The sequence below is a fragment of the Aegilops tauschii genome, chromosome 2 (genome assembly GCF_002575655.3).
Source record: "Aegilops tauschii subsp. strangulata cultivar AL8/78 chromosome 2, Aet v6.0, whole genome shotgun sequence".
Classification (NCBI taxonomy): domain Eukaryota; kingdom Viridiplantae; phylum Streptophyta; class Magnoliopsida; order Poales; family Poaceae; genus Aegilops; species Aegilops tauschii.
In genome coordinates, this window is record NC_053036.3 from 22,358,093 (window position 1) to 22,381,361 (window position 23,269).

The 23,269-nt window shown below is 43.1% G+C and overlaps 1 pseudogene; it reads left to right on the top strand.

The window, feature by feature from the left end:
- Window positions 1-295: 295 nt before the first annotated feature.
- LOC109733187 (uncharacterized) lies at window positions 296-11,558 on the top strand (annotated as a pseudogene).
- The last annotated feature ends 11,711 nt before the right edge of the window (window positions 11,559-23,269 follow it).

The window sequence follows — 23,269 nt, forward strand, 5'->3', positions numbered from 1 at the left end:
AGTCCTATCGCCCCTGTCTCCGACACTTCGAGGCTCCGACGATCGCTCCGGTGTCTCCGAATCGCTGATCGCCCTTCTCTGGTATAGTTAATATGGGGCTTTTTTCCTATCTTTTTTCTTTAGATGACGCGTATAATAGTAACAGGAGAGCTCAATGTTTAATTCTTTATGTAATGTTGTTGATTACTTCATTATTTTAGGTGATATGGCACCGAAACATAAATCCGGTTGTGCGAAAAGGAAAAAATGTAAAAGGGATCTTGCACTTGCTGAATCACAAAAAGGGGCTCTAAAAATGTATTTTCCGGCAACAAGTAGTGTTGATGTCAATAATGATAATCAAATTGAAGAATCTGAACATGATCAAGATGATGATCATAATTCAAATGTTGATCATGAGGTCAATGAACAGTCCTCGGGCCAGGGTAAGTAATTAAATACCTTCAATTTTTTGCAGAAGTAAGTTAGTAACTAATTATAATTTCTTAAATTTAAATGTAGGTCTTGATGTTAATAAGGACAATACGGAGGAGGAAAATTTGCAGCCTTCACCCGATGCTCCGAATATTGATGAGCAGGTTGATTCTCTGTTATCACTATACGATCCTAGAACATGGGATAATCTTGACAACAGCAAACGGGATATTCTAATTGAAAAGGGGCCTGTGAGAGAAATGGATCTGGTGTTCCCAAAGGATGATGAGGGTAGACATTTCTCATATTTTTACTACACCAGAAAGTTAGCTAATGAAGAGGTTATTCACAGAGAGTGGTTGGTTTACTCTAAAGAGGTTGACAAAGTTTATTGTTTTTGTTGCAAGTTATTCAAATCAAATCAGAACAGGTCATTGCTAGCATCTGATGGATTGAGGGACTGGAGGCGTATTAGTGCAAGACTCAAAGAACATGAGGTTAGTGTTGAACACTTTACCAACATGAATACATGGAATGAACTAAGGTTGAGGTTAAGCAGAAACAAAACAATTGATGATGAGATGCAGCAGAAGGTTGCAAAGGAAAAAGAGCGTTGGAGACAGGTATTGCTCAGGATAGTTTCTGTTGGGAATCGTAGCATAATTTAAAATTTTCCTACGCTCACCAAGATGCATCTATGGAGTCTACTGGCAACGAGGGGAAAGGAGTGGATCTACATACCCTTGTAGATCGCGAGCGGAAGCGTTCCAATGAACGTGGATGACGGAGTCGTACTCGCCGTGATCCAAATCACCGATGACCGAGTGCCGAACGGACGGCACCTCCGCGTTCAACACACGTACGGTGCAGCGACGTCTCCTCCTTTCTTGATCCAGCAAGGGGGGAGGAGAGGTTGATGGAGATCCAACAGCATGACGGCGTGGTGGTGGATGTAGCGGCTCTCCGGCAAGGCTTCGCCGAGCTTCTGCGCGCGAGAGAGAGGTGTTGCAGGGGAGGAGGGAGGCGCCAAAGGCTGTTTTGTGCTGCCCTCCCTCCCCCCCTTTATATAGGCCCCCAAGGGGGGGTGCGCAGCCCTTGGAGATGGGATCTCCAAGGGGGGGGCGGCGGCCAAGGGGGAAGGGGTTGCCTTGCCCCCCAAGGCAAGGGGAAACTCCCCCCCCCTAGGGTTCCCAACCCTAGGCGCATGGGGGGGAGGCCCAAAGTGGCGCCCCAGCCCATTAGGGGCTGGTTCCCCTCCACTTTCAGCCCACGGGGCCCTCCGGGACAGGTGGCCCCACCCGGTGGACCCCCGGGACCCTTCCGGTGGTCCCGGTACAATACCGATAACCCCCGAAACTTTCCCGGTGGCCAAAACTGGACTTCCTATATATAATTCTTCACCTCCGGACCATTCCGGAACCTCTCGTGATGTCCGGGATCTCATCCGGGACTCCGAACAACTTTCGGGTTTCCGCATACATATATCTCTACAACCCTAGCGTCACCGGACCTTAAGTGTGTAGACCCTACGGGTTCGGGAGACATGCAGACATGACCGAGACGCCTCTCCGGTCAATAACCAACAGCGGGATCTGGATACCCATGTTGGCTCCCACATGTTCCACGATGATATCATCGGGTGAACCACGGTGTCGAGGATTCAATCAATCCGTATGCAATTCCCTTTGTCAATCGGTATGTTACTTGCCCGAGATTCGATCGTCGGTATCCCAATACCTTGTTCAATCTCGTTACCGGCAAGTCTCTTTACTCGTACCGCAATGCATGATCCCGTGACTAACGCCTTAGTCACATTGAGCTCATTATGATGATGCATTACCGAGTGGGCCCAGAGATACCTCTCCGTTTACACGGAGTGACAAATCCCAGTCTCGATCCGTGCCAACCCAACAGACACTTTCGGAGATACCCGTAATGCACCTTTATAGTCACCCAGTTACGTTGTGACGTTTGGCACACCCAAAGCACTCCTACGGTATCCGGGAGTTGCACGATCTCATGGTCTAAGGAAAAGATACTTGACATTGGAAAAGCTCTAGCAAACGAAAATACACGATCTTTTATGCTATGCTTAAGTTGGGTCTTGTCCATCACATCATTCTCCTAATGATGTGATCCCGTTATCAATGACATCCTATGTCCATAGTCAGGAAACCATGACTATCTGTTGATCAACGAGCTAGTCAACTAGAGGCTTACTAGGGACAGGTTGTGGTCTATGTATTCACACATGTATTACGATTTCCGGACAATACAATTATAGCATGAATAATAGACTATTATCATGAACACAGAAATATAATAATAACCATTTATTATTGCCTCTAGGGCATATTTCCAACAGTCTCCCACTTGCACTAGAGTCAATAATCTAGTTACATTGTGATGAATCGAACACCCATTGCGTCCTGGTGTTGATCATGTTTTGCCCTAGGGAGAGGTTTAGTCAGCGGATCTGCTACATTCAGGTCCGTGTGTACTTTACAAATATCTATGTCTCCATTTTGAACACTTTCACGAATGGAGTTGAAGCGACGCTTGATATGCCTGGTCTTCCTGTGAAACCTGGGCTCCTTCGCAAGGGCAATAGCTCCAGTGTTGTCACAGAAGAGAGTCATTGGGCCCGACGCATTGGGAATCACCCCTAGGTCGGTAATGAACTCCTTCATCCAGACTGCTTCCTGTGCTGCCTCCGAGGCTGCCATGTATTCCGCTTCACATGTAGATCCCGCCACGACGCTTTGCTTGCAACTGCACCAGCTTACTGCTCCTCTATTCAAAATATACACGTATCCGGTTTGTGACTTCGAGTCATCCGGATCTGTGTCGAAGCTAGCGTCGACGTAACCCTTTACGACGAGCTCTTCGTCACCTCCATAGACGAGAAACATATCCTTAGTCCTCTTCAGGTACTTCAGGATATTCTTGACCGCTGTCCAGTGTTCCTTGCCGGGATTACTTTGGTACCTTCCTACCAAACTTACGGCAAGGTTTACATCAGGTCTGGTACACAGCATGGCATACATAATAGACCCTATGGCCGAGGCATAGGGGATGACACTCATCTCTTCTATATCTTCTGCCATGGTCGGGCATTGAGCCGTGCTCAATTGCACACCTTGCAATACAGGCAAGAACCCCTTCTTGGACTGATCCATACTGAACTTCTTCAATATCTTGTCAAGGTATGTACTCTGTGAAAGACCAATGAGGCGTCTTGATCTATCTCTATAGATCTTGATGCCTAATATATAAGCAGCTTCTCCAAGGTCCTTCATTGAAAAACATTTATTCAAATAGGCCTTTATACTTTCCAAGAATTCTATATCATTTCCCATCAATAATATGTCATCCACATATAATATGAGAAATGCTACAGAGCTCCCACTCACTTTCTTGTAAACACAGGCTTCTCCATAAGTCTGTGTAAACCCAAACGCTTTGATCATCTCATCAAAGCGAATGTTCCAACTCCGAGATGCTTGCACCAGCCCATAGATTGAGCGCTGGAGCTTGCATACTTTGTTAGCATTCTTAGGATCGACAAAACCTTCCGGCTGCATCATATACAACTCTTCCTTAAGGAAGCCGTTAAGGAATGCCGTTTTGACGTCCATCTGCCATATCTCATAATCATAGTATGCGACAATTGCTAACATGATTCGGACGGACTTCAGCTTCGCTACGGGTGAGAAAGTCTCATCGTAGTCAACCCCTTGAACTTGTCGATAACCCTTAGCGACAAGTCGAGCTTTGTAGATGGTCACATTACCATCTGCGTCCGTCTTCTTCTTAAAGATCCATTTGTTTTCTATGGCTCGCCGCTCATCGGGCAAGTCAGTCAAAGTCCATACTTTGTTTTCATACATGGATTCTATCTCGGATTTCATGGCTTCTAGCCATTTGTCGGAATCCGGGCCCGCCATCGCTTCTTCATAGTTCGAAGGTTCACCGTTGTCTAACAACATGATTTCCAGGACAGGGTTGCCGTACCACTCTGGTGCGGAACGTGTCCTTGTGGACCTACGAAGTTCAGTAACTTGATCTAAAGCTTCATGATCATCATCATTAACTTCCTCCCCAGTCGGTGTAGGCACCACAGGAACATTTTCCCGCGCTGCGCTACTTTCCGGTTCGGAAGGGGTGACTATCACCTCATCAAGTTCCACTTTCCTCCCACTCAATTCTTTCGAGAGAAACTCCTTCTCTAGAAAGGACCCGTTCTTGGCAACGAAGATCTTGCCTTCGGATCTGAGGTAGAAGGTATACCCAATAGTTTCCTTAGGGTATCCTATGAAGACGCATTTTTCCGATTTGGGTTCGAGCTTTTCAGGTTGAAGTTTCTTGACATAAGCATCGCATCCCCAAACTTTTAGAAACGACAGCTTAGGTTTCTTCCCAAACCATAATTCATACGGTGTCGTCTCAACGGATTTAGACGGTGCCCTATTTAAAGTGAATGCGGCAGTCTCTAAAGCATAACCCCAAAATGAGAGCGGTAAATCGGTAAGAGACATCATAGATCGCACCATATCCAATAGAGTGCGATTACGACGTTCGGACACACCATTTCTCTGAGGTGTTCCAGGCGACGTGAGTTGTGAAACTATTCCACATTTCCTTAAGTGTGTACCAAATTCGTGACTTAAATATTCTCCACCACGATCTGATCGTAAGAATTTTATTTTCCTGTCACGTTGATTCTCGACTTCACTCTGAAATTCCTTGAACTTTTCAAAGGTTTCAGACTTGTGTTTCATTAGGTAGACATACCCATATCTACTTAAATCATCAGTGAGAGTGAGAACATAACGATATCCTCCGCGAGCCTCAACGCTCATTGGACCGCACACATCGGTATGTATGATTTCCAATAAGTTGGTCGCTCGCTCCATTGTTCCGGAGAACGGAGTCTTGGTCATCTTACCCATGAGGCATGGTTCGCACGTGTCAAATGATTCGTAATCAAGAGACTCCAAAAGTCCATCTGCATGGAGCTTCTTCATGCGCTTGACACCAATGTGACCAAGGCGGCAGTGCCACAAGTATGTGGGACTATCGTTATCAACTTTACATCTTTTGGTATTCACACTATGAACATGTGTAGCATCACGTTCGAGATTCATCAAGAATAAACCATTGACCAGCGGGGCATGACCATAAAACATATCTCTCAAATAAATAGAACAACCATTATTCTCAGATTTAAATGAGTAGCCATCTCGAATTAAACGAGATCCAGATACAATGTTCATGCTCAAAGCTGGCACTAAATAACAATTATTGAGGTTTATAACTAATCCCGTGGGTAGATGCAGAGGTAGCGTGCCGATGGCGATCACATCGACCTTGGAACCATTCCCGACGCGCATCGTCACCTCGTCTTTTGCCAGTCTCCGTTTATTCCGTAGTTCCTGATATGAGTTACAAATATGAGCAACCGCACCGGTATCAAATACCCAGGAGCTACTACGAGTACTGGTAAGGTACACATCAATTACTTGTATATCACATATACCTTGGGTGTTGCCGGCCTTCTTCTTGTCCGCTAAATATTTGGGGCAGTTCCGCTTCCAGTGACCACTTCCCTTGCAATAAAAGCACTCAGTCTCGGGCTTGGGTCCATTCTTTGACTTCTTCCCGGTAACTGGCTTACCGGGCGCGGCAACTCCCTTGCCGTCCTTCTTGAAGTTCTTCTTACCCTTGCCCTTCTTGAACTTAGTGGTTTTATTCACCATCAACACTTGATGTTCTTTTCTGATCTCTACCTCAGCTGATTTCAGCATTGAATACACCTCGGGAATGGTCTTTTCCATCCCCTGCATATTGTAGTTCATCACAAAGCTCTTGTAGCTTGGTGGAAGCGACTGGAGGATTCTGTCAATGACCGCGTCATCCGGGAGATTAACTCCCAGCTGAGACAAGCGGTTGTGCAACCCAGACATTCTGAGTATGTGCTCACTAACAGAACTGTTCTCCTCCATTTTACAGCTGAAGAACTTGTCGGAGACATCATATCTCTCGACCCGGGCATGAGCTTGAAAAACCAGTTTCAGCTCCTCGAACATCTCATATGCTCCATGTTTCTCAAAACGCTTTTGGAGACCCGGTTCTAAGCTGTAAAGCATGCCGCACTGAACGAGGGAGTAATCATTAGCACGCTGTTGCCAAGCGTTCATAACGTCTTGGTTCTCAGGGATTGGTGCTTCACCTAGCGGTGCTTCTAAGACATAATCTTTCTTGGCTGCTATGAGGATGATCCTCAGGTTCCGGACCCAGTCCGTATAGTTGCTGCCATCATCTTTCAGCTTGGTTTTCTCTAGGAACGCGTTGAAATTGAGGACAACGTGGGCCATTTGATCTACAATACATAGTGTAAAGATTTTTTAGACTAAGTTCATGATAATTAAGTTCATATAATCAAATGATCTAATGAACTCCCACTCAGATAGACATCCCTCTAGTTATCTAAGTGAAACATGATCCGAACTCAACTAGGCCGTGTCCGATCATCACGTGAGACGGACTAGTCAAGATCGGTGAACATCTCCATGTTGATCGTATCTTCTATACGACTCATGCTCGACCTTTCGGTCCTCCGTGTTCCGAGGCCATGTCTGTACATGCTAGGCTCGTCAAGTCAACCTAAGTGTATTGCGTGTGTTCCGAGGCCATGTCTGTACATGCTAGGCTCGTCAACACCCGTTGTATGCGAACGTAAGAATCTATCACACCCGATCATCACGTGGTGCTTCGAAACGACGAACCTTCGCAACGGTGCACAGTTAGGGTGAACACTTTCTTGAAATTATTATAAGGGATCATCCTACTTGCTACCGTCGTTCTAAGCAAATAAGATGCAAAAACATGATAAACATCACATGCAATCAAATAGTGACATGATATGGCCAATATCATCATGCTCCTTTGATCTCCATCTTCGGGGCACCATGATCATCTTCGTCACCGGCATGACACCATGATCTCCATCATCATGATCTCCATCATTGTGTCTTCATGAAGTTGTCACGCCAACGATTACTTCTACTTCTATGGCTAACCGTTTAGCAACAAAGTAAAGTAAATTACATGGCGTTATTCAATGACACGCAGGTCATGCAAAATAATAAAGACAACTCCTATGGCTCCTGCCGGTTGTCATACTCATCGACATGCAAGTCGTGATTCCTATTACAAGAATATGATCAATCTCATACATCACATATATCATTCATCACATCTTCTGGCCATATCATATCACATATATCACTTGCTGCAAAAACAAGTTAGACGTCCTCTAATTGTTGTTGCAAGTTTTTACGTGGTTTGTAGGTTTCTAGCAAGAACGATTTCTTACCTACGTATGACCACAACGCGATTTGCCAATTTCTATTTACCCTTCATAAGGACCCTTTTCATCGAATCCGTTCCGACTAAAGTAGGAGAGACAGACACCCGCTAGCCACCTTATGCAACTAGTGCATGTCAGTCGGTGGAACCTGTCTCACGTAAGCGTACGTGTAAGGTCGGTCCGGGCCGCTTCATCCTACAATGCCGCCGAAACAAGAAACGACTAGTAGCGGCAAGAAGAATTGGCAACATCAACGCCCACAACTTCTTTGTGTTCTACTCGTGCATAGTAACTACGCATAGGCCTGGCTCATGATGCCACTATTGGGAATCGTAGCATAATTTAAAATTTGCCTACGCTCACCAAGATGCATCTATGGAGTCTACTAGCAACGAGGGGAAAGGAGTGGATCTACATACCCTTGTAGATCGCGAGCGGAAGCGTTCCAATGAACGTGGATGACGGAGTCGTACTCGCCGTGATCCAAATCACCGATGACCGAGTGCCGAACGGACGGCACCTCCGCGTTCAACACACGTACGGTGCAGCGACGTCTCCTCCTTTCTTGATCCAGCAAGGGGGGAGGAGAGGTTGATGGAGATCCAACAGCACGACGGCGTGGTGGTGGATGTAGCGGCTCTCCGGCAAGGCTTCGCCGAGCTTCTGCGCGCGAGAGAGAGGTGTTGCAGGGGAGGAGGGAGGCGCCAAAGGCTGTTTTGTGCTGCCCTCCCTCCCCCCCCCCTTTATATAGGCCCCCAAGGGGGGGTGCGCAGCCCTTGGAGATGGTATCTCCAAGGGGGGGGGGGGGGGGGCGGCGGCCAAGGGGGAAGGGGTTGCCTTGCCCCCCAAGGCAAGGGGAAACTCCCCCCCCCCCAGGGTTCCCAACCCTAGGCGCATGGGGGGGAGGCCCAAAGTGGCGCCCCAGCCCATTAGGGGCTGGTTCCCCTCCACTTTCAGCCCACGGGGCCCTCCGGGACAGGTGGCCCCACCCGGTGGACCCCCGGGACCCTTCCGGTGGTCCCGGTACAATACCGATAACCCCCGAAACTTTCCCGGTGGCCAAAACTGGACTTCCTATATATAATTCTTCACCTCCGGACCATTCCGGAACCTCTCGTGATGTCCGGGATCTCATCCGGGACTCCGAACAACTTTCGGGTTTCCGCATACATATATCTCTACAACCCTAGCGTCACCGGACCTTAAGTGTGTAGACCCTACGGGTTCGGGAGACATGCAGACATGACCGAGACGCCTCTCCGGTCAATAACCAACAGCGGGATCTGGATACCCATGTTGGCTCCCACATGTTCCACGATGATATCATCGGGTGAACCACGGTGTCGAGGATTCAATCAATCCGTATGCAATTCCCTTTGTCAATCGGTATGTTACTTGCCCGAGATTCGATCATCGGTATCCCAATACCTTGTTCAATCTCGTTACCGGCAAGTCTCTTTACTCGTACCGCAATGCATGATCCCGTGACTAACGCCTTAGTCACATTGAGCTCATTATGATGATGCATTACCGAGTGGGCCCAGAGATACCTCTCCGTTTACACGGAGTGACAAATCCCAGTCTCGATCCGTGCCAACCCAACAGACACTTTCGGAGATACCCGTAATGCACCTTTATAGTCACCCAGTTACGTTGTGACGTTTGGCACACCCAAAGCACTCCTACGGTATCCGGGAGTTGCACGATCTCATGGTCTAAGGAAAAGATACTTGACATTGGAAAAGCTCTAGCAAACGAAAATACACGATCTTTTATGCTATGCTTAAGTTGGGTCTTGTCCATCACATCATTCTCCTAATGATGTGATCCCGTTATCAATGACATCCTATGTCCATAGTCAGGAAACCATGACTATCTGTTGATCAACGAGCTAGTCAACTAGAGGCTTACTAGGGACAGGTTGTGGTCTATGTATTCACACATGTATTACGATTTCCGGACAATACAATTATAGCATGAATAATAGACTATTATCATGAACACAGAAATATAATAATAACCATTTATTATTGCCTCTAGGGCATATTTCCAACAGTTTCTTTAGTGAAGTTTCTTGCAAAACGTAATTTGGGATTTCGAGGAACAAATGAGAAGCTGTTTGAACATAATAATGGCAATTTTTTGGGCTCAGTTGAAATGATTGTTGAATTTGATCCTGTGATGCAAGAACATATTAGGCGCATTCAAAACAAGGAAATACATCATCATTATCTTGGCCATGGTATTCAGGATGAGTTGATCTTACTTCTTGCTGATTCCGTCAAAAAGTTTATCTTAAAGACCATCAAGGATGCCAAGTATTTCTCTGTTATATTGGACTGTACTCCAGATGTGAGCCATGAAGAACAAATGAAGCTAATTGTGCATTATGTGAATATGTCAAGTAACATTCCAAGAGTCGAGGAGTTTTTCCTAGAGTTTTTAAAGGTTCATGATACATCAGGATTAGGGCTTTTTAATGTGTTGATGGATACATTGGACTCTCTTGATCTGGACGTTGCTGATGTAAGAGGGCAAGGTTATGAAAATGGTTCTAACATGAAGGGAAAAAAATCAAGGTGTTCAGAATCGCTTGCTTGAAGTTAATCCCAAAGCATTATATATGCCATGTGCATGTCATAGTTTAAATCTCACTCTTTGTGATATGGCAAAATCTTGCGAACATGCCATTTCATTCTTCGGTATTATCCAGCGTATATATGTACTGTTTGCACGTTCTACTAAAAGGTGGAAGATTTTGCTTGATAATGTTCCAGGTCTGACTCTCAAACCTTTGTCTGATACTCGTTGGGAGAGCCGAATAAAGAGTGTGCAACCTATAAGGTACCAAACTTCCCAAGTAAGATCAGCTTTGAAGGAGTTGGAGAAGACTGCTAGGGAGGATAATGATCCAGCTACAGTAAGTGATGCTCAATCTTTGTTCAAAGCACTTGGGCAATTTGAGACTTTAGTTGGTATGATTATTTGGCATGACATACTATTTTCTATTAATATGGTGAGCAAAATGTTACAAGAAAAAATGGTGTGCATCGATGCTACTCTAAAACACATTGATGGGGTCAAGTCATATTTTCAGAAGTATAGAGATGAAGGCTTCAATTCTAGTATTGAAAGTGCCAAAGCCATTGCGTTGGATATGGGCATAGAGCCCCAATTTCGTACAAAACGTAAAAGTAAAAGGAAGAAGCATTTTGATGAAATCAATGATGAAGATGAAGATCTACAACTGTCAGCTATTGAATCCTTCAGAGTTACATACTTTCTTGTCATTGTTGACACCGCAATTGCTTCATTGTCTAGTCGATTTGATCAGCTGAAGGCATTTGAAGATTTGTTTGGTTTCTTATTCAACTCAAATAATCTGAAGTCTTTGGATGAAAGTAGTCTACGCAAATCATGCACCACTTTTGCAAAAGCTTTTACTCATAAGAAGTCGCGAGATGTTGATCTTGATGATTTTTTCTTCGAGTTAAAAGTATTGCAACTAACCTTGCCAGATTGCTATCCAAATGTATCAGTTGCCTATCGGATCCTCTTGACTATACCTGTGACTGTAGCCTCAGCTGAAAGAAGTTTCTCTAAACTGAAACTATTGAAGAATTGTTTGAGGTCAACTATGTTACAAGACAGATTGAATGGCTTGGCTACATGTTGCATTGAGAAGGATATCTTGGATAAAATTGATCTTGAGATTCTAATCAATGATTTTGCATCTAGAAATGCCCGGAGAAGCTTTTTTATGAAGCATTGACGCATTATTGTCATTGGACTCATTGGAATTATTTTTTATTTAAGGTAATCAAATTCGCGGCAAATACTACTTGTTATATTTTAAGACTACAATGTGTGGTTTGATGTTACATTTACTATTTTATATTCAAAACTACATACATATATGTTTATTTTTTAGATATGTGTACATATACATTAGACTTAGGGCCCATACCATTTACTTGGCCAAGGGCCCCGCCCAATATAGATCCGGCCCTGATGGCGCTGGCAGGATGCCACCATTGATATGAGTAAATGTGAGACCTAAATGTTATTGTGAATATGGTTAGTTCATATTCTTTGCTGAAAACCTGAATGATGGCTATACTTATTTGCAACAACAAGATCAAACAGAGTTTGTAAAAGTTGTTCTTTGTCACTTTCAGTTTATCAACTGAATTGCTTGAGGACAAGCAATGGGTTAAGCTTGGGAGAGTTGATATGTCTCCATCGTATCTACTTTTCCAAACTCTTTGCCCTTTTTTGGACTCTAATTTGCATGATTTGAATGGAACTAACCCAGACTGACGCTGTTTTCAACATAATTGCCATGGTGTTATTTTTGAGCAGAAATAAAATTTCTTGGATTGACCTAAAAATTTACGGAGAATATTTTGGGAATAAATAAAAAATACTAGCTAAAGAATCAACCAGAGGGGACCCACCAGGTGACCACAAGGGTAGGGGCACGCCCTACCCCCCTGGGCTTGCCCCCTGGCTTGTGGGTCCCCTGGACCTCCTCCGACCTGAACTCCAACTCCATATAACCCTATTTGGGGAGAGAAAAATCAAAGAGAAGGATTCATCGCGTTTTACGATGCAAAGCCGCCGTCACCTCCTGTTCTTCATCGAGAGGGCTGATCTGGAGTCCGTTCGAGGCTCCGGAGAGGGGGATTCATCGCCATCATTAGCACCAACCTTCCTCCATCACCAATTTCATGATGCTCACCGCCGTGCGTGAGTAATTCCATCGTAGGCTTGCTGGACGGTGATGGGTTGGATGAGGTTTATCATGTAATTGAGTTAGTTTTGTTAGGGTTTGATCCATAGTATCCACTATGTTCTGACATTGATGTTGCTATGACTTTGCTATGCTTAATGCTTGTCACTAGGGCCCGAGTGCCATGATTTCAGATCTGAACCTATTATGTTTTCATGAAGATATTTGTGTTCTTGATCCGATCTTGCAAGTTGTAGACACCTATTACGAGTTATGATCCGCATACCCCAAGGTGACGATAATTGGGATTCTTTCCGGTGATTACTGTAGTTTGAGGAGTTCATGTATTCACTAAGTGCTAATGCTTTGTTCCGGTTCTCTATTAAAAAGAGGCCTTAATATCCCTAAGTATTCATTAGGACCCCGCTGCCACGGGAAGGTAGGACAAAAGATGTCATGCAAGTTCTTTTCCATAAGCACGTATGACTATATATGGAATACATGCCTACATTATATTGATGAATTGGAGTTATTTCTGTGTCACCCTAGGTTATAACTGTTGCATGATGAATGCCATCCAACATAATTATCCATTGCCTACGAGCTTTTAACATATTGATCTTTGCTAAGTTACTTTGCCGTTGCCACTGTTACAATTGCTACAAAATTGCTAATGTTACTTTTGCCACCGTTGCCGTTACTTCCATACTACTTAGCTATTAAAACCTTTGTTGCAGATATTAAGTCTTTCAGGTATGGTTGAATTGATAACTCAGCCGCTAATACTTGAGAATATTCTTTGGCTCCCCTTGTGTAGAATCAATAAATTTGGGTTGAATACTTTACCCTCGAAAACTGTTGCGATCCCCTATACTTGTGGGTTATCAGAGCGCCGCTATGAGATCCAGCAGGAGATCCGGGCAAGACAAGCCATGTGTGCCGCCCGCATTGCTGTCGGGCTACGTCCAGACTCGTCAAAGCCGGAGGAGGAGGAGCAGCCGGGGGAAGAGGGGGAGGAGGAGCTAGCTCCGATGCAGGTGGAGGAGGCGGAGCTATCGGAGCAGCAGTTGTCAGGCTTCAACATGGAGCAGACGGAGGCGAAGTTCGCCGTTGCCCGGTCTGACGAGATAGCGGAGCAACAGGCCATCCTGGAGTCCATACAGGATGAGTCCTATGTGGTGGCCAACCGGGCGTTCCTCCAGCAGGAGTAGGCGGCGCCCTACACGCTCTTCTCCTCGGTTCGGTTCGGCTTCTAGTATATCTTCATTGGTCCAGCTCTTCCTGCCTATAAGCTGGACCACTGAAATTAGTGTTTCAAGTTTGATTCTTGAAATTGAGCTGTCAAGATTGGTTGTTCTAAAATTCTGTAAATACATGCTAGCTTGAGTAGTGAATGCCCGCCGATTGCCGAATTGAGAGAGGATAAAGTAATAGCAGAACAAATTGGTAATTCAAAACCTTAGATCCGCAACAAATTGGTTATTTGTTCGGTTTGGTGAGGAGATTAACAGAACAAACTCCTAAAAGGGCCTTGATACGTCTCCAACGTATCTATAATTTTTGATTGTTCCATGCTATATTATATTCTGTTTTGGATGTTTAATGGGCTTCATTATACACTTTTATATTATTTTTGGGACTAACCTATTAACCGGAGGCCCAGCCCAAATTGTTGTTTTTTTGCCTATTCAGTGTTTCGCAGAAAAAGAATATCAAACGGAGGCCAAACGGAATGAAACCTTCGGGAACGTGATTTTTGGAACAAACGTGATCCAGAGGACTTGGAGTGGACGTCAACCAACAGACGAGGAAGCCACGAGGTAGGGGGCGCGCCTACTCCCCTGGGGGTGCCCTCCACCCTCGTGGGCCCCTCGTTGCTCCACCGACGTACATCTTCCTCCTATATATACCCATATACCCTGGAAACATCATATACGGAGCCAAAACCCTATTTCCACCGCCGCAACCTTCTGTACCCGTGAGATCCCATCTTGGGGCCTTTTCTGGCGCTCCGCCGGAGGGGGCATTGATCACGGAGGGCTTCTACATCAACACCATAGCCTCTCCGATTATGTGTGAGTAGTTTAGCTCAGACCTTCGGTTCCATAGTTATTAGCTAGATGGCTTCTTCTCTCTCTTTTGATCTCAATACAAAGTTCTCCTCGATTCTCTTGGAGATCTATTTGATGTAACTCTTCTTTTGCGGTGTGTTTGTCGAGATCCGATGAATTGTGGGTTTATGATCAAGTTTATCTATGAAAAATATTTGAATCTCCTCTGAATTCTTTTATGTATGATTGGTTATCTCTGCAAGTCTCTTCGAATTAGCAGTTTGGTTTGGCCTACTAGATTGATCTTTCTTGCAATGGCAGAAGTGCTTAGCTTTAGGTTCAATCTTGCGGTGTCCTTTCCCAGTGACAGCAGGGGCAGCAAGGCACGTATTGTATTGTTGCCATCAAGGATAACAAGATGGTTTTATATCATACTGCATGAGTTTATCCCTCTACATCATGTCATCTTGCTTAAAGCATTACTCTGTTCTTATGGACTTAATACTCTAGATGCATGCTGGATAGCGGTCGATGTGTGGAGTAATAGTAGTAGATGCAGGCAGGAGTCGGTCTACTTGTCACGGACGTGATGCCTATATACATGATCATACCTAGATATTCTCATAACTATGCTAAATTCTATCAATTGCTCGACAGTAATTCGTTTACCCACTGTAATACTTATGCTCTTGAGAGAAGCCACTAGTGAAACCTATGGCCCCCAGGTCTATTTTCCATCATATTAATCTTCAAACACTTAGCTATTTCTATTGCCATTTATTTTACTTTGCATCTTTATTTCTCTTTATCATAAAAATACCAAAAATATTATCTTATCATATCTATCAGATCTCACTCTCGTAAGTGACCATCAAGGGATTGACAACCCTTCATCGCGTTGGTTGCGAGGTTCTTATTTGTTTGTGTAGGTGCGTGGGACTCGAGCGTGCTCTCCTACCGGATTGATACCTTGGTTCTCAAAAACTGAGGGAAATACTTATGCTACTTTACTGCATCACCCTTTCCTCTTCAAGGGAAAACCAACGCAGTGCTCAAGAGGTAGCAAGAAGGATTTCTGGCGCCGTTGCCGGGGAGTCTACGCACAAGTCAAGACATACCAAGTACCCATCACAAACTCTTATCACTCGCATTACATTATTTGCCATTTGCCTCTCGTTTTCCTCTCCCCCACTTCACCCTTGCCGTTTTATTCGCCCTCTCTTTTTCGTTCGCCTCTTTTTCGTTTGCTTGTGTGTTGGATTGCTTGCTTGCCACGATGGCTCTACCTAGATCTGGTGATCTTCACCTTAAAAGGTTAGAAGAGATCGAAAGAAACGTCGGGAGTTTTATGACTTTACAATTTGAGCATAATAATTTCTTTAGAAACGAGCTTAAGGAACAAAAAAGCTTTATGGGATATATGAATAAAGAGCTCGATGATATGTCTAAGGAATTTTATGGTTTGAATCTTAGGTTGCTCATCTCAAAAAATTAATAGCTAAAATTTCGGATAAGCAGGCCACCTTAGTTAATAAGATGGCCGCTAAGCTGAATTTTTTTTGTGAGAATAAAGATGAAGATCTAAAAGTTATTGATGTGTCTCCTATTAAATCTTTGTTTTGCAATATGAATCTTGATAATGATGGGACTGGAGATGAGTCAACTTTAGTTAGAAGGTGTCCCAAAAATTCAGAGTTTTTACATCTTGATGCAAAAATTGGTAAAAGTGGGATTCAAGAGGTCAAAACTTTAGATATCAATGAACCCACTATCTTGGATTTCAAGGAATTTAATTGTGATAATTGCTCTTTCATAGATTGTATTTCCTTGTTGCAATCCGTGCTAAATTCTCCTCATGCTTATAGTCAAAATAATGCTTTTACTAAATATATCGTTGATGCTTTAATGCAATCTTATGAAGAAAAACTTGAGTTGGAAGTTTCTATCTCTAGAAAACTTTATGATGAGTGGGAACCTACTATTAAAATTAAAATTAAAGATCATGAATGCTATGCTTTGTGTGATTTGGGTTCTAGTGTTTCCATGATTCCAAAAACTTTGTGTGATTTGTTAGGTTTCCGCGAATTTGATGATTGTTCTTTAAACTTGCACCTTGCGGATTCCACTATTAAGAAGCCTATGGGAAGACTTAATGATGTTCTTATTGTTGCAAATAGTAACTATGTGCCCGTAGATTTCATTGTTCTTGACATAGATTGCAATCCTTCATGTCCTATTATTCTTGGTAGACCTTTCCTTAAAACGATTGGTGCAATTATTGATATGAAGGAAGGGAATATTAGATTCCAATTTCCATTAAGGAAAGGCATGGAACACTTCCTAGAATGAGAATTAAATTACCTTATGAATCCATTATGAGAGCCACTTATGGATTGCCTACCAAAGATGGCAATACCTAGATCTATCCTTGATTTGATGCCTGGCTAGGGGCGTTAAACGATAGCGCTTGTTGGGAGGCAACCCAATTTTATTTTAGTTTTTTGTTTTTTGCTTCTGTTTAGGAATAAATCTTTGATCTAGCCTCTGGTTAGATTTGTTTTTATGTTTTAATTAGTGTTTGTGCCAAGTTAAACCTATAGGATCTTCTTGGATGATAGTTATTTGATCTTGCTGAAAATTTCAGAAACTTTCTGTTCACCAAAACAATTGTTAAAAATCACCAGAACATGATAAAATACTGATTCCAATTGCAGAAGATCAATAAACAAATTATTTAGGTCTTCCTATTTTGGTAGAGTTTTCTGAGTTCCAGAAGTTTGCGTTAGTTACAGATTACTACAGACTATTCTGTTTTTGACAGATTCTGTTTTTCGTGTGTTGTTTGCTTATTTTGATGAATCTATGGCTAGTAAAATAGTTTATAAACCATAGAGAAGTTGGAATACAGTAACTTTAACACCAATATAAATAAAGAATGAGTTCAATACAGTACCTTGAAGTGGTGTTTTGTTTTCTTTCTCTACGGAGCTCACGAGATTTTCTGTTGAGTTTTGTGTTGTGAAGTTTTCAAGTTTTGCGTAAAGATTTGATGGATTATGGAACAAGGAGTGGCAAGAGCCTAAGCTTGGGGATGCCCATGGCACCCCAAGGTAATATAAGGACACCAAAAAGCTAAAGCTTGGGGATGCCCCGGAAGGCATCCCCTCTTTCGTCATCGTCCATCGGTAACTTTACTTGGAGCTATATTTTTATTGACCACATGATATGTGTTTTGCTTGGAGCATCTTGTATGATTTGAGTCTTTGCCTTTTAGTTTACCACAACCATCCTTGTTGTACACACCTTTTGAGAGAGACACACATGATTCAGAATTTATTAGAATACTCTATGTCCTTCAATTTTATCTTTTGAGTTATATAGTTTTTGCTCTAGCGCTTCACTTACATTTTTAGAGCACGGTGGTGGATTTGTTTTATAGAAATTATTGTTCTCTCATGCTTCACTTATATTATTTTGAGAGTCCTACAAAACAGCATGGTAATTTGCCTTAATTTTGAAATTAATCCTAATATGCTAGGTATTCAAGAATAGTAAAAACTTTCTTATGAGTGTGTTGAATACTAAGAGAAGTTCGATGCTTGATGATTGTTTTGAGATATGGAGGTAGTGATGTTAAAGTTGTGCTAGTTGAGTAGTTGTGAATTTGAGAAATACTTGCGTTGAAGTTTGCAAGTCCCGTAGCATGCACGTATGATAAACGTTGTGTAAACAATTTGAAACATGAGGTGTTCTTTAATTGTCCTCCTTATGAGTGGCGGTCGGGGACGTGTGATGGTCTTTTCCTACCAATCTATCCCCTAGGAGCATGCGCGTAGTGCTTGGTTTTTGATGACTTGTAGATTTTTGCAATAAGTATGTGAGTTCTTTATGACTAATGTTGAGTCCATGGATTATACGCACTCTTACCCTTCCATCATTGCTAGCCTCTTCGGTACCGTGCATTGCCCTTTCTCACCTTGAGAGTTGGTGCAAACTTCGCCGGTGCATCCAAAACCCGTGATAAGATACGCTCTATCACACATAAACCTCCTTATATCTTCCTCAAAACAGCCACCATACCTACCTATTATGGCATTTCCATAGCCATTCCGAGATATATTGCCATGCAACATTCCACCGTTCCGTTTATCATGACATGTTCATCATTGGCATATTGCCTTGCATGATCATGTAGTTGACATCGTATTTGTGGTAAACCCACCATTCATAATTTTTCATACATGTCACTCTTGATTCATTGCCCATCCCGGTACACCGCCGGAGGCATTCATATAGAGTCATACTTTGTTCTAGTATCGAGTAGTAATCATTGACTTGTAAATACTAGCACATATGCCCGTGCATTGCAACGAGAGAGATTTTTTTGCGAGAAGCATCGAGAGAGATAATTGATGTGTCCATCAAAACGTTCTCCACAACAGTGGCGCGAAAGAGCGGAGAGTTGTGGTGTTCTCGTTGGTCATGTTTGGTCTGCGAGATGTTTATACACTAGTAGAAAACAGGGCTTTGGTCACAGGGCAGTATTCACATTAGTCCCGGTTCAGTCACGAACCGGGACTAATGTGAGCATTCGTCCCGGTTCGTGCGGCTAAGGCATTAGTCCCGGTTCACCTGGGCCCTTTAGTCCCGGTTGGTGCCACGAATCGGGACTAAAGGGTGCGATGCCCATTAGTCCCGGTTGGTGGCACCAACCGGTACTAATGGGCTTTGAGGCATTAGTACCGGTTCATGGCACGAACCGGTACTAAAGGTCCCATTTTCAAACTCTACCCCCCCCCCCCCCCCGTGGACCGCCTTTTCAGTTTTAGAAAAAACAAAAGAAAATGATGGAAATGTCAAAAAAATAAAATAAAATAAGTTTCCCATGTGATATGTGGTCTAGTTGTTGGGAAAATTAACAAATATGAATTTTGACTTTATTTGCAAAATCTCTCTGGAATTTGTAAAAATGGGCATAACTTTTGCATACGAACTCGGATGAAAAAGTTTTTATATGTAAAATCATCTACTCGAAAAGTTACATCCGAATTTAACCAGGGAAACCCCGTTAAACATTTTCAAAATCCTCAAAAACCTAATAGAAAAAAGTTACGGGGCTTTTAAGATCTAGAGTGGAAAAAATCGAAAAAAATTCAAACTGTGGTCAAACAATGGTCAAACTAATTATTCTAGAATATTAGTGTTACTAAATAATTATTTCAGTTATTTTGAATTTTGGTCAAATCTGGTCAAACTGTGATCAAACAATGGTCAAACTAATTATTCAAGAAATATTAGTGTTACTAAATAATTATTGTTTTTTAAAACAATAGTTTCAAACTCAAACAGTGAAATGTGTCACTTCATGCTCAAGCAAAATTCCTGAGGGTTAATAGGATTGACATCTTACTATTGTCAGGAAAACAACAAGTGCAGACTTGGAAACGAGGGAGAATAGAACCCGGAAGTTAAGCGTGCTCAGGCTGGGGGAGTAGGAGGATGGGTGACTGTTCGGGAAGTTAGATGATTTGGAATGATGAGGGGTGATTAGAGATTAGAGGATAAATTGAGCAGTGATGAGGGGTGATGATTAGAGATTAGAGGTTAAAATAATTCAGAAATTTGAAAATAAAAAAAAATTCAAAAAAATTTCAATTTTTTTTTAAATCATAAAATTTCCTTTAGTCCCGGTTGGTAACACCAACTGGGACTAAAGGTGGAGCTCCACGTGGCCGTCACCTCCTGTTCTTCATCGGGAGGGCTGATCTGGAGTCCGTTCGAGGCTCCGGAGAGGGGGATTCATCGCCATCATTAGCACCAACCTTCCTCCATCACCAATTTCATGATGCTCACCGCTGTGCGTGAGTAATTCCATTGTAGGCTTGCTGGACGGTGATGGGTTGGATGAGGTTTATCATGTAATTGAGTTAGTTTTGTTAGGGTTTGATCCATAGTATCCACTATGTTCTGAGATTGATGTTGCTATGAATTTGCTATGCTTAATGCTTGTCACTAGGGCCCGAGTGCCATGATTTCAGATCTGAACCTATTATGTTTTCATGAATATATTTGTGTTCTTGATTCGATCTTGCAAGTTGTAGACACCTATTACGAGTTATGATCCGCATACCCCAAGGTGACAATAATTGGGATTCTTTCCGGTGATTACTGTAGTTTGAGGAGTTCATGTATTCACTAAGTGCTAATGCTTTGTTCGGGTTCTCTATTAAAAAGAGGCCTTAATATCCCTAAGTATTCATTAGGACCCCGCTGCTACGGGAAGGTAGGACAAAAGATGTCATGCAAGTTCTTTTCCATAAGCACGTATGACTATATATGGAATACATGCCTACATTATATTGATGAATTGGAGTTATTTCTGTGTCACCCTAGGTTATAACTGTTGCATGATGCTTGCCATCCAACATAATTTTCCATTGCCTACGAGCCTTTAACATATTGATCTTTGCTAAGTTACTTTGTCGTTGCCACTGTTACAATTGCTACAAAATTGCTAATGTTACTTTTGCCACCGTTGCCGTTACTTCCATACTACTTAGCTATTAAAAACATTGTTGCAGATATTAAGTCTTTCAGGTATGTTTGAATTGACAACTCAGCCGCTAATACATGAGAATATTCTTTGGCTCCCCTTGTGTAGAATCAATAAATTTGGGTTGAATACTCTACCCTCGAAAACTGTTGCGATCCCCTATACTTGTGGGTTATCAGAGCGCCGCTATGAGATCCAGCAGGAGATCCGGGCAAGACAAGCCATGTGTGCCGCCCGCATTGCTGTCCGGCTCCCTCCAGACTCGTCAAAGCCGGAGGAGGAGGAGCATCCGGGGGAAGAGGGGGAGGAGGAGCTGGCTCCGATGCAGGTGGAGGAGGCGGAGCTATCGGAGCAGCAGTTGCCGGGCTTCAACATGGAGCAGACGGAGGCGAAGTTCGCCGTTGCCCGGTCTGACGAGATAGCGGAGCAACAGGCCATCCTGGAGTCCATACAGGATGAGTCCTATGTGGTGGCCAACCGGGCGTTCCTCCAGCAGGAGTAGGCGGCGCCCTACACGCTCTTCTCCTCGGTTCGGTTCGGCTTCTAGTATATCTTCATTGGTCCAGCTCTTCCTGCCTATAAGCTTGACCACTGAAATTAGTGTTTGAAGTTTGATTCTTGAAATTGAGCTGTCAAGATTGGTTGTTCTAAAATTCTGTAAATACATGCTAGCTTGAGTAGTGAATGCCCGCTGATTGCCGAATTGAGAGAGGATAAAGTAATAGCAGAACAAATTGGTAATTCAAAACCTTAGATCCGCAACAAATTGGTTATTTGTTCGGTTTGGTGAGGAGATTAACAGAACAAACTCATAAAAGGGCCTTGATACGTCTCCAACGTATCTATAATTTTTGATTGTTCCATGCTATATTATATTCTGTTTTGGATGTTTATTGGGCTTCATTATACACTTTTATATTATTTTTGGGACTAACCTATTAACCGGAGGCCCAGCCCAAATTGTTGTTTTTTTGCCTATTTCAATGTTTCGCAGAAAAAGAATATCAAACGGAGGCCAAACGGAATGAAACCTTCGGGAACGTGATTTTCGGAACAAACGTGATCCAGAGGACTTGGAGTGGACGTCAACCAACAGACGAGGAAGCCACGAGGTAGGGGGGCTCGCCTACTCCCCTGGGCGCATCCTCCACCCTCATGGGCCCCTCGTTGCTCCACCGACGTACATCTTCCTCCTATATATACCCATATACCCTGGAAACATCATATACGGAGCCAAAACCCTATTTCCACCACCGCAACCTTCTGTACCCATGAGATCCCATCTTGGGGCCTTTTCCGGCGCTCCGCCGGAGGGGGCATTGATCACGGAGGGCTTCTACATCAACACCATAGTCTCTCCGATGATGTGTGAGTAGTTTACCTCAGACCTTCGGGTCCATAGTTATTAGCTAGATGGCTTCTCCTGTCTCTTTGGATCTCAATACAAAGTTCTGCTCGATTCTCTTGGAGATCTATTTGATGTAACTCTTCTTTTGCGGTGTGTTTGTCGGGATCCGATGAATTGTGGGTTTATGATCAAGTTTATCTATGAACAATATTTGAATCTCCTCTGAATTCTTTTATGTATGATTGGTTATCTCTGCAAGTCTCTTCGAATTATCAGTTTAGTTTGGCCTACTAGATTGATCTTTCTTGCAATGGGAGAAGTGCTTAGCTTTAGGTTCAATCTTGCGGTGTCCTTTCCCAGTGACAACAGGGGCAGCAAGGCATGTATTGTATTGTTGCCATCAAGGATAACAAGATGATTTTATATCATACTGCATGAGTTTATCCCTCTACATCATGTCATCTTGCTTAAAGCATTACTCTGTTCTTATGAACTTAATACTCTAGATGCATGCTGGATAGCGGTCGATGTGTGGAGTAATAGTAGTAGATCCAGGCAGGAGTCGGTCTACTTGTCACGGACGTGATGCCTATATACATGATCATACCTAGATATTCTCATAACTATGCTCAATTCTATCAATTGCTTGACAGTAATTCGTTTACCCATTGTAATACTTATGCTCTTGAGAGAAGCCACTAGTGAAACCTATGGCCCCCCGGTCTATTTTCCATCATATTAATCTTCAAACACTTATCTATTTCTATCGCCGTTTATTTTACTTTGCATCTTTATTTCT